The sequence below is a fragment of the Pteropus vampyrus genome, unplaced genomic scaffold (genome assembly GCF_000151845.1).
Source record: "Pteropus vampyrus isolate Shadow unplaced genomic scaffold, Pvam_2.0 Scaffold56, whole genome shotgun sequence".
NCBI classification, from domain to species: Eukaryota; Metazoa; Chordata; class Mammalia; order Chiroptera; family Pteropodidae; genus Pteropus; species Pteropus vampyrus.
The window spans coordinates 5,394,403-5,405,917 of record NW_011888837.1 but is presented as its reverse complement, the minus strand read 5'-3'; the positions used below and the strand labels follow the sequence as shown (position 1 = coordinate 5,405,917).

Here is an 11,515-nt window from a genome sequence, read left to right as displayed (position 1 = left end):
ACAAGTTTTTAGGAAAGCCTGGATCATAGTTTGGAGAAAATCAAGTTGCTAAGATATTTTCTCTGTTTTTGAAATACATTTCGAGTACAGCATTTCAGTAGGATCCCAAGAGATACCATGTGGCCTTTCTCTTCATTAATCGCAAAAGGTTATGCTGGAGTCAAAGTATTTAAATTGATGTATGTATTAGAACTTGGTTTGACTTTGCACTCATGTAATATTTAAGAGACAAGAAACATATTAAGGTGTTCCAGTTTATATCCCTACACATTTGAGTTCCATTGTAGAATTTTTTTTTTTTTAGGCGAGGCAATCTGTGGTTGACCTCACAGATTGCAAGGACCTTGTTAGCTTACAATCCCTTATTTTAAAAAGGATTGTTTTTTTTAACACCTACAGCACCTAGTCTTCCTAGGTGGTCTCCTATCCAAGTACTAACCAGGCCCAACCCTGTTTAGTTTCCAAGATCAGACATGATTGGGCTTGTTCAGGGTGGCAAGGCTGTAGATTGCAGTTCCATGGTAAAGGGAACTCTTTTGACTACTGTCAGTGAAAAAATCTGGAGGATAATTTTGAGTACAGAAAGGACTATTAATAGTTGTTTGGGTTTAAAATTACTGTTCATTTTTAAAGTAAAGTTTTCAAATGTACATTTTAATCAAGTTTAGCCTATAAATTTTATTCTAATATTTATATAAATATTAATAATCACTTTTATTTGATGCTTCAGTAATGTTTAACTCCAGTCCAACAACCAAAACTCACCTCAAATAATCAGGCTCATTTACAAACTTAGTTGAACAAATTCCTTTAAAAACTTTAAAATAAATATCTTAATATAATATATTCCAGTTTTTTCTAAATATTTCAAATGCTCGGCAAGACAAAATCACAACATAACAAGTCTTCCTAACTACTTAATAAAATCTTGTTAATCAAATACATAAAATTATGAATTTTTGCATATCAAGTTTTCTTAAATACTCTAACTTGCTTAAAATTGATATTAAATAAACAGCTTAAAATTACAGATTTAAATTAGTTATACAATTCAAATTGAAGTCATGTTTCTCTGAGAGGCCAGATTCTTTTTTTACTTAATAAATCCATGAGTTTGATTTATTCCATCATCTATAAATGTAATTCTAAACCCTCCTGGCTTATAAAATTACTTCTCCAAATAACGAGAGCTCATTCTCATGGCCAGACACAGTGGTAGAATAAAGTAGATGGATCCCAGAGATGTTAAGGAGGTGGGTTGCTCTTGAGGAATGATTTAAAGAGGAAAGTTAGTGGGAGAGAGGGTCAAAGATGACACTCGATTTTCATTTTAAAGGATAATAGTGCCAAAATTCACTGGGATAGGAAGTACCAGAGGAGGAAAGGATGTGGGAAGAGCAGAGGTATAAATTTTAGGGCTGGAAGATGCCTTTGCAGATTTCTTATTTACAAGGAAGGAAGCTGAGGCTTAGAATTTTTCAATATACAAAGCTAGAGAGTGACATTCCATTTATCCTAAATTCGCTTCCTTTTAGTATTTCTGTCTCACAAATGGACAGAATGAAATGGGATCCTGTTAGAAATTTTTCTTGTCTAACCAGTATTGGAACACTGACCAACAAAGCAAATAGAAAAATTGCTTCTGATATTCCGTGCATAACCTGAGATGATACAAGATAGGACTTTTTTCTTTAACTGTGTTTATAAGTCAAACAGGTACAGAGCATGCACAGCAACCAAGGTGTCACTTTGCCTTTGGTAAGATGCCACACCCCACCACCAATTTCACAAGTTAGATATGAGGAGGAATGCTAGATGTCAAAATCTTATGGCTTGTCCCAAGTTTACAGGACACTAACCAGTATTTTTGTTGTTAGTATAGGTTGACCTTATCATTGCCAAAAACCAACCTCAGATTTTGGCCAAAGTTTTCCCAAAGTTACACAAACTTTTCACTTTAAATTGGCTGGATGATCTTATTAGTCATAGGCCAACACCAAGATTCCAGGTCTGCTCTGGGAAACTCAGTGCAAAGCTGGGGCACATGGACAATTGAGCACATGGCCAAAAAAGAGTTAGGAGACTTCCTCAGTTTTAATCTTCTTTGGAATTTTAACTTTTGCTAGGAAAAAAAAAAGCTAATTCTTCTCATTATGACAAAAGAGAAATAGAGGGACTATCAAGGTCCCTTCTAGTCAGTAGGGTTTAGAACTGGGCAGAGTGTCCAGGAAACACAGGAAGTCATAGAAAGTGGAACCACCCTACCTGCCTGTCACACAGCAGCACCACAACTAGAGGCAAACATGGCTATGAGTGTCACCATGCCACCAGGTGTGCTCCTTTAAGTAATCAATAGGTCATGCATTCAAGAATCTCTCTAGAGTCTACAAGTTGCAATTAATGATAAAACACACTAAAAATTTCCAAAACTATGTCAGACAAAAATTTTAAATGTCCTCTGTCTTTGTGGATACCATGATTGCCTATTAGGAGCAATGACCGTGATGGAAATAGAATATGTGTGGAATTCCCAACATAGATATTAGGTATCTAATAAATGGAGTATCTTTGTTGAAAGGGAGAATCAGGGTGCCTTTCTTTGCTTATCCTCATTTTTACTTTCAGGAGGTGGAAGGCAGAAAGGGCAGAACATGCAAATAAGGCAAATGGAAAGACACAAATCGGGGGTCTATGATTCAGGTGAGGAAGCTGAGTGAACTAATCTGTCATTTGTGTTAAAGCACTTTAGAAATGTTAATTTCCTTACTGAATAATGGGTCTCAGCTTGACTGAACTCTCTGCAATTATTTCACATCTAATTTGAGATGAAACATGAAAGAAAATCGAGCACACATTTCTTTAGCTTGGCACCTGGCAGCTGATAATGAACTGGTATGTATTTTCTTGCTCAGAACAATAAGCTTGAATCTGTCATGTCTAAACTAATATTGGGCTTGTAACCACATTTCTTCCATTTCTCTCTTTCATCTCTCTTTTTGAGTCCATATGATGAGTTATATGCTGGTTTTCAGCTCCATCTTCCTGGGTCAGTTCTATGATTTATTGAATTATGATGTTCGGTGAGTTTCTTGTCGCCACATTATACCATTCACCACTGGATGACAGTAGAGGACTGTGGCTTTCAGGGTTGACTGTGATCATTTTGAGGCCACTGAAATAACATTAGAAATGGAAATATAAATCCCAACTTCTTGGAATTTATAAATCCCAGAAATGACCTCAAGTTACATGTAGCTGATCTAAAAATGTTTTTATTCTTAGTTCCCTAAGGGGTAGATATTATTTTCATCTGGAAATTTAAAATAATTAGACTCATAATTTAATTACATTTCAGTTAATCATAAGCAGGACCACATCTTGATCCAAGGTCTTCTGACTTCCACAGCTTTTTATTTTGCCAAGCCTGGTTTCAGACCTAGCTTGGGAGAATCGTGGTGCACCCCCATGATTTGATGCATATTGTCTTTTTGCAGTGAAGAGGCAGGGAGAAAAGAAAAGAAAGAGCTCAGTGTTAGTTGCATATAAATCATCTGGGAATCTTGCTGAAACATGGGTTCTGATTCAGATTCTGCATTTCTAATATGATTTCAAATGATGCTGATATTGAGGGTTGAAGGACCTTACTTTGAGAGGTAATACCCTGAGGTCCTGAATTGGGGCATTGACAGAAGGGAATCCTGGGATCTACCTGTCCACAATCCCTAGGAGACACTCTTAGGGGTCTCATTCTGAATGGAGAAGGAAGCAGGGAATTTGTGCCCAGTGTTAATGGCATTTCTCTCACTGTCCCAGTTTTCAATTTGACCATGTTATTTCTTGGACCAGCCACCAGAAGGTGCTGAAGAACCTCATTAGAAGAGGCAGAGCACTGTGAGGTTAGTAGAATGCTCCCAGAGGGTCTCAGGTTGGCCTCTGTATTTGATGGAGAGGGCTGTTGTTCACCAATGGATGAGAAATAAGAAGGGCCTCCAGACCAGAGGATGTGTCAGAGATAGAGCTAGATGGGAACCCTATTCAGAGATGTGTCAGAGATGTGTCAGAGATGCCAGACCAGAGGATGTGTCAGAGATAGAGCTAGATGGGAACCCTATTCAGAGATCAGCAGAAAAAATCAGGGCAAGGAGGCACTGATGGAGAGGTGGACCTCTTCATCGCCCACCTTTGAAGGAGAAAAATGTTAGTCCCATTGTCTACTTAAAAGGGAGAGAGAGCTATGCCAAGGGTTTTTCCTGGGGCTTCTAGCCCCACTAAATTTAGGAATATAATAAGATATTAATTTATTTGATATTCAGATTTGAAATGGAGAGGCTGTCATTCAGATGAAAAAAAAAATGCTTGCAAATCAATTGAATTGATTATCTACCATAGGAGTGAGCAAATTTTTTCAAAGTAGAACATATGACAAAAAAACACGTGTATAGGCATCATTAGCATTCATTATAATGAGTTAAAATTGGGACAGTCTTCTATCAGACGTGTAAAATAATGAATAAAATTATGGTATTTGGAGTCCACCTACTGGGATTCAAATATCAGAACTGATATTCATTAACCCTGTGACTCTGGACTAATTCCTTAGTCTCTCTGAATCTTAGTTTTCTCATCTGACCCTTTCTGGATGAGTTCAATCCATGAGAGAGTAGAGTATGGATAGATTAGAGGATAGAAGGAAATGGAGGTAAAAGAATTATTATTTCCTTTACTCCTTGTTCGTACTCAGTTCTGGTTCTGGCTGATGCTTTAATGTCTATGGTTTCTGTCAGGCAATCTGGCTTCCAAGCTGCAGCTCTCCAAACAACTTTCCATAACACCGTTTCCTTTCCTTCTCCTTCAGGCATAGGAGTGGCTGCCAGTCCCTGTGTGCCTCAACGTTCCTAGTTGGTTCCCTTAACCCTGCCTACACCTCTGAAATAGTTCTTTCACTTCATTCCTTTCAAAATTCCAGCTCAGCATGCTGTTTCCTAATGGGACCCTAAATTATGCAGCATGTGAGAATTTAACAAATATTAGTCATCTTAAATTTATGGCGAGAATGGATTTACTATTAATTTTTCCTTTTTCCAGTAATATATACTAGTGCTTTAATATCATAACATAATTTTAGTGAAATTTAACTTGAAGATCTTAATATTATACAATTACATTACATTTCGGTGACAAATACCAATTGATTAAAATCTGCCAGCATGTTCAGGTGCACGATGGCAGTCACAAACATCTGGTTAGGTTCTACTTCCTCCTAGTCATGTATTCAAGGTAATGTGGTTAGAAAATATTTTTTTCTAAATATTCCAAACAAATTACACACTGTACAAGATGTTCTTCGTTTTGCCTAAGAGTTGCTTACTGAATATCTGGGATGCTATATGGAAGAGGAGATATTTCATTGTGGTTTTAATTTGCATTTTTCTGATGATTAGTGACATTGAGCATCTTTTCATATGTCTATTGGCCATCTGTGTGTCCTCGTTGGAGAAATGTCTATTCAAGTTCTCTGCCCATTTTTTGATTGTTTTTTTTTTTTTTTTTTTTTTTTTTTTTTTGTATTTTTGGTGTTAAGTTGTATGAGTTTTTACTATATCTTGGATATTAATCCCTTATCAGGTATATCATTGATGAATATCTTTTTCCATTTAGTAAGTTGTCTTTGATGATGGGCAAAAATATAGTTTTTGATCTCATGAAATTTAGAGCCAATAGGGAGACAGATACTTATTACATGGTCACATTAACAAATGTATTATTAATGACTAAGGTAAGGGCTCTCAAGGAAAAGAGATAGTTACATGAAAGCACATCTCAAAAAGATCTGACCTCGGCTGGATGGACATGGCAGACTTTTCTGAGGAAGTGAACCTTGCATTTGGAAATAAAGCTGGAGTGACATCATCCCCCTGATCTGCATTTTGTAAGGATTACCTTAGTTAGCTGCATTATGGAGGGATATCAGAGAAGATGAGGGAGACAGACAACTTTAAGCTATTTAATTAGGACGGGTAAGAACTGATGGCATCTTGACATAGGTGGTAGCAATAAAGGTGGAGAACATGAATAAATTAAGGCGATATTTAGGGAAATGGGCCCACAAAGTTTTATTATGGATTGGATACAAGGCTAGCAGTGATAAAAAATTTTTTTTTGAAATGAGTCCTAGTTTTCCACCTTGGACAATTAGACAAGTTGTGGAGCTTTCACCGAGGTAGGCAATGCCGGAATTGAATCGGATTGGAATTGTATAATAAATTTTGGTCCTTGACATTGAGTTTGAGGTACCTTTGCAAAGTCCAAAGTGGAAATATAGCAGAGTCGATTGGGTAAAATGAAATGGAGTTCAGAGAATAGGGGATAAAAGATTGGGAGTTATTAGTGTTTCCATGGTAATGAAAGCTTTAGATTTCTTCAAGAGAATGTATATAATGATAAAAGACAAGTCACCTTCTCTCACTCTGCCAGAGAGACAGGGTGAGCTAAAAAATAAAGTCTGAGAATGAGTGGCCAGAAAAGTAGAAGGAAACCCAGGAGAAGTATGTCATTCTGAGTGCCAAGGGGAGAGACCACAACTGTGCACTAGTCCTCGTTTTTGTAAAGTAACTATTGAGTTCCATAGGATGAACATGAAACATTGATCATTGTGCTTAGCAACTGGCAGATTTATTTTTGTTCCCAATTCTTTTCTCCTCTCTATACCATGCCCTTTGATATATGGTTTTACAGTTCTACTAGATGTGAAATAAACTTCCTGTCCCACAAATATTGGGCATGGCCATATGGCTTGGTTTGGCCAATAAAATGTAAATGAAGGTAAAAGTTTGATAATTCCAAGCCTAGATCATAACAAGCATAGCGTGTTTCTGCTTCCCTGTCTTCTGGATTTGCCATTACCATAAGAAGAATATGTCCTGTAGTACCATCTGATTCCCTCAAAATGGGAGACACATAAAGAAGATCTGGACAAAACAAATGGCCTGAATTGACTCCAAACCCACCCTTGTCAGTTGACCATCAGCTAACTGGAAGATGCAAGGACAGGAAATAATCTTTTGTTGTAAGCCATTGAGCTACATAGCACTGTTGTGGAAATAGCTGACTGATATTGCTACAATCGTCATTGATGACCTTATTGATAGTTGTTTGGGGGCTGTGATAGAGTAGAAGCCTTTTTTAGAGGCTGCTGCAGTATGAGAGAGCCCTGGGGAAATGACATGGAGTACTGACAACTCGAGGTTTTGCTGTGCTGGAGGAGAAGAAGAGGGAGACAATAACCAGAAGAGGACCAGGAAGAGGCTTTTTTGTTTGTTTTGTCTTTGAGATGGGAGAGACTGGAATATGTTTAAATGGTATGGAGATGGAACTAATTGGGAAGAAGTGGTTGATCATAGAGGGGAACAAAAGAAGAGATGATAGTGTGTTTCTCCTGAGATAGTAAGAGGAGATGAGATTTAAACACAGATAGAGGGATGGCCTTGAAGGAATGAGGAGAGAAATACCAGGTTTAATGTAGCAAAAGGGAATTGATAAGGATGGGAGGGGATTTGGGTAGACTTGCAGATCTGGTGGGGGAATTTGAGAGTGCCTCATCTAATTGTTTTAAATGGTTCATTACTTTTCTGAGAAGAAAGCAATAATATCCAATTAAAGTTAGGCTAAACGCCACATGTGATCACTTCCCAAATAATATACATGATAAATAAAGAACACATGTGCTTGTTTTGTTGCTACAGATGGATGTCCTTAAAAGGCAACAGCTCATGGTTTGGCCTTGGGGGCTAAGATCTGAATGTGAGCAATTACAAAATATTGCTGAGAGAAATTAGAGAACTCATACATAGTAAAGAGATATATTGTGTTCATGACTGAAAGACTCAATATTATCAAGATGCCAGTTCTCCCCAAATTAATCTGTAGATTCAACACAATCCCAATTTTTTTGGGGGGGGCTTAGAAATTGACAAGGTGATTTAAAAATTCACATCAAAAAGCAAAGAAGTTAGGTCCAAAACAATTTAGAAAAAGAATGAAGAAGACTTCTACTAAATTCGAAGTCTTATTATTCAGCTACACTAATCAAGACCATGTGGCATTAGCATGAGGATAGACATATAGATCAATAAAACAGATTAGCTGCCAGAAGTACACCCATACATATGTGGTCAATTTCTTTTTGGTAACTTTGCCAGCATAACTCAAAGGCTTTCATGTAAGGTAGCTTTCTAATATAGATGTAAAGATCTTAAATAAGCACATTAAAACTGTTCAACATCATTAGCCATTTTAGTTAATAAAAATTAAGATAGATTAAATATCTACTAAGACATTCTAAAGTTTAAAAGGTTGATAATACCAAGTGCTGATGAGGACGTGAATCAACTAGAATTCTCATATATTGCTGGTGGGAATGCAAAATAATATAGGTACTATGGAAAACAGATATAAAGTTAAAAATAAAAGGTATAACTTTATAGAAACATATAAATATACATCTACCATATGACCCAGCAATCTCACATCTAGATATCTACTTGAGAGAAACAAAATCATATGTTCCCCCCAAAGACTCGTATATAAATATTGACAGCAGTTTTATTCATAATAGCCAAAAACTGGAAAAAACTCAAATGTCCATCAGCTGGTGAACGAATAAATAAATTATGGCATATCCCTAAAATGGAATAATAGTCAACAACAATAAAGAATAAATTATCAATACATTCAACAACATGATGAATCTTGAAAACATTATGCAAAGTAGTCAGATAAAAGCCTACACATTGTATGCTTCCATTTATAGGACATTCTGGAAAAGGCAAAATTATAAGAACAAGACAGGGACTAAGGCTGTAATGGACTGAATATTTGTCTCTCCCCCAAATTTGTATGTTAAAACTCTACCTACCCTCTGACGTGATGGTATTAGGAAGCGGGGTCTTTGGGAAATAATTAGCTTTAGATGAGGTCATAAAGGCGGGACCCCCAAGAATAGGATTACTGCATTTATAAGGGTCACCAGGGAGCTTACTACCCCTTTCTGCTCTCCTTCTTGTGCACGCGCAATGAGAAGTCAACAGTCTGCAACTCGGAGAAGGGCTCTCACCAGAATCCAGTCATGCTGGCACCCTGATCTTGGACTTCTAAGCCTTTAGACCATAAGAAATATCTGTTATTTTTAAGTCACCCAGTCTATGGGACTTTGATATCAGCAGCCCAAACTTACTGAGACGGGGGCTGTGAGAACTAACTTACTGAACTTAACACTTAAAAAGGTGAGTTTTATTGTATGTAAATTATAACATAATTAATCTGATATTTATAAAAGAAAGTTCCCTTAGATGACTAATGTACTGTGAGAGTTGGAGCCCTTACTTTAGAACAATGCTTTTCAAACATTAGCAGCTTCATAATCACTTGATTTGTGAAAGTTTATTTTTTCTCTCAAGTGTTTACTGATACTTCAATTCTCTGATACCTATTGGGTGTCCAATAATTTAATTCAATTCTGACACTATCTATAGTTAGTTCAGATCCCACAAGTTAAGGGCTCAGTCCCACAAGACTTCCCCCACTTCAGACACCAGCTGCAAATAGAATGCTGAGGCTATCCACATTTCTGCCCAGTTGGCCGTAAATTTGGAGGTTTCTATGACCACCACCCTCCAGGGTTAATCATTCACTAGAACAATTCACAGAGCTCAGGAAAGTTCTTTACTTATTATTACTGGTTTATTGTAAAGGATACAACTCAGGAACAGCCGAATGCAAGAGATGTATAAGGCAACGTATGGGGGATGGGAGGCACATTCCTTCCCTACCCTCTCCAGGTACACCATTCTTCTAGCACCTCAATATGTTCACCAACCCAGAAGCTCTCTAAACCCTGTTGTTTAGGGGTGTTTATGGAGGTCCTATTAAGATTGGTTCCTCTGGTAACCAGCCCCATCCTGAAGCTATTTGGGGATATGCTAACAGTTACCTCACCAGCAAAACCTCAGGTATGGTTTAAAGGGGCTCATTGTGAATAACAAAAAACACTCCTATTAGTCAGGAAATTCCAAAAGTTTTTGGAGCTCTGTGCCAGGAACTGGAGACAAAGACCAAATATATTCTTTATGATACCACAGCTTGTTAAACACAGATTACTGAGCCCAATGCCTGAGTTTCTGATTCAGAAGATCTGGGCAGGGCTTGAGAATATATATTTTAACGAGTTTCCAGATGCTGCTGATGGTGCTCTTCAGACAGACTACACATGGCGAGCATCCTTCTGTCCTTGAGGACCACAAAATGATGTAATTTCTCTTTCAAATATTACCCTTCTGACTTATGGACTTCCTCTCTTTCTCAGTTGTACCAACTTTTCTGTAGACCAGTGCATTTATTCATAGAGTCAGCAGAGTGTAGTGGTTAGACATGGATTCTGGTGCCAGATTGCCTGGGCTCAAAATTTGGCCTTGAGCAGGTTACTTAACCCCTGTGTATCAGCTTCTACATCTGTAAAACCAGGGCAATAGTAGTACCTCATGAAATGGTAATATTTCTGATTCGAGGCTGCTGAATTTTTGTTTAGCTACATTTCTCAAAGAAGATCAAAATTAAATTAAAAAATGAAATGATTCCTATCTGTAAATATTGAAACCCAAAAGATGCTAGAATGCAGGATTTTGATGATATTTTATAATCCCTTTGTGTGTGTGTGTAATAAAGAAACATTGTAGACAGCAGAAGATGTAGTATTTTTAGGTGCTTTTTCACTCCCTCTCAAGAAATCTATTTAAATAAAAAGAGAAAAATGAAAGAGGGAGCCAGATATAACTTGGAACCTGGGCATGCTGGGAGCAGACTCCCCAGAGCAGCAGAGGGAGCAAGGGGCACGAGCCTAGTAGAGCTCAGCGCAGCGGTGAGAGAGCTGGGCTGGAAGCAGGGAAGGAAGGGGGGTGGGAGTTTATGGATCTGTAACTTCCGTTTGTCACACTCGAAGCAAAACTTTGTCAAATGAAACACTGGAAACTTTAAGAATCAATATAATGAGACAGTGAAAGTGGGTTTTAGTAAGAGATTGGAAATTTCTGGAGGAAATCTCAATGAGTATACATCAAAGGAAAGAGGCTCTCGCAGTCAAGCATTTTCCCAATGCGTTAATATTAGGAATAATTTCTCTCGCCCTTTGCCATGTAATTTTGATCATCTGTAAAAGATAAGAGGCATGCAAAGAAAATAAACATGATAAAATCCTACTTTTCATTATGATGATTCAGAGAATGTCTAAATTGAGTAAATGATCTATGAAGAATGAGTCGCTCATAAGTGAAATGTTTGCTTGAGTTTATTGAATAGCATTAGATCAATAAGAAGCATTATAGAATTAGATACCAGAGACCAACAACAACAACAAATATGTGCAAAAGATGTAAGTAAAAAAGTTTGTCAAAGCAAATGTGTAAAAGAATACATCCTTTAAATGCTTTTACTGAATAGTCTATGAATTTAAGTCTAGAGATCT

General features: G+C 37.3%; 1 pseudogene; it reads right to left on the bottom strand.

Moving 5' to 3' along the window:
- Window positions 1–390: 390 nt before the first annotated feature.
- LOC111740038 lies at window positions 391–509 on the bottom strand (annotated as a pseudogene).
- Window positions 510–11,515: the final 11,006 nt, after the last annotated feature.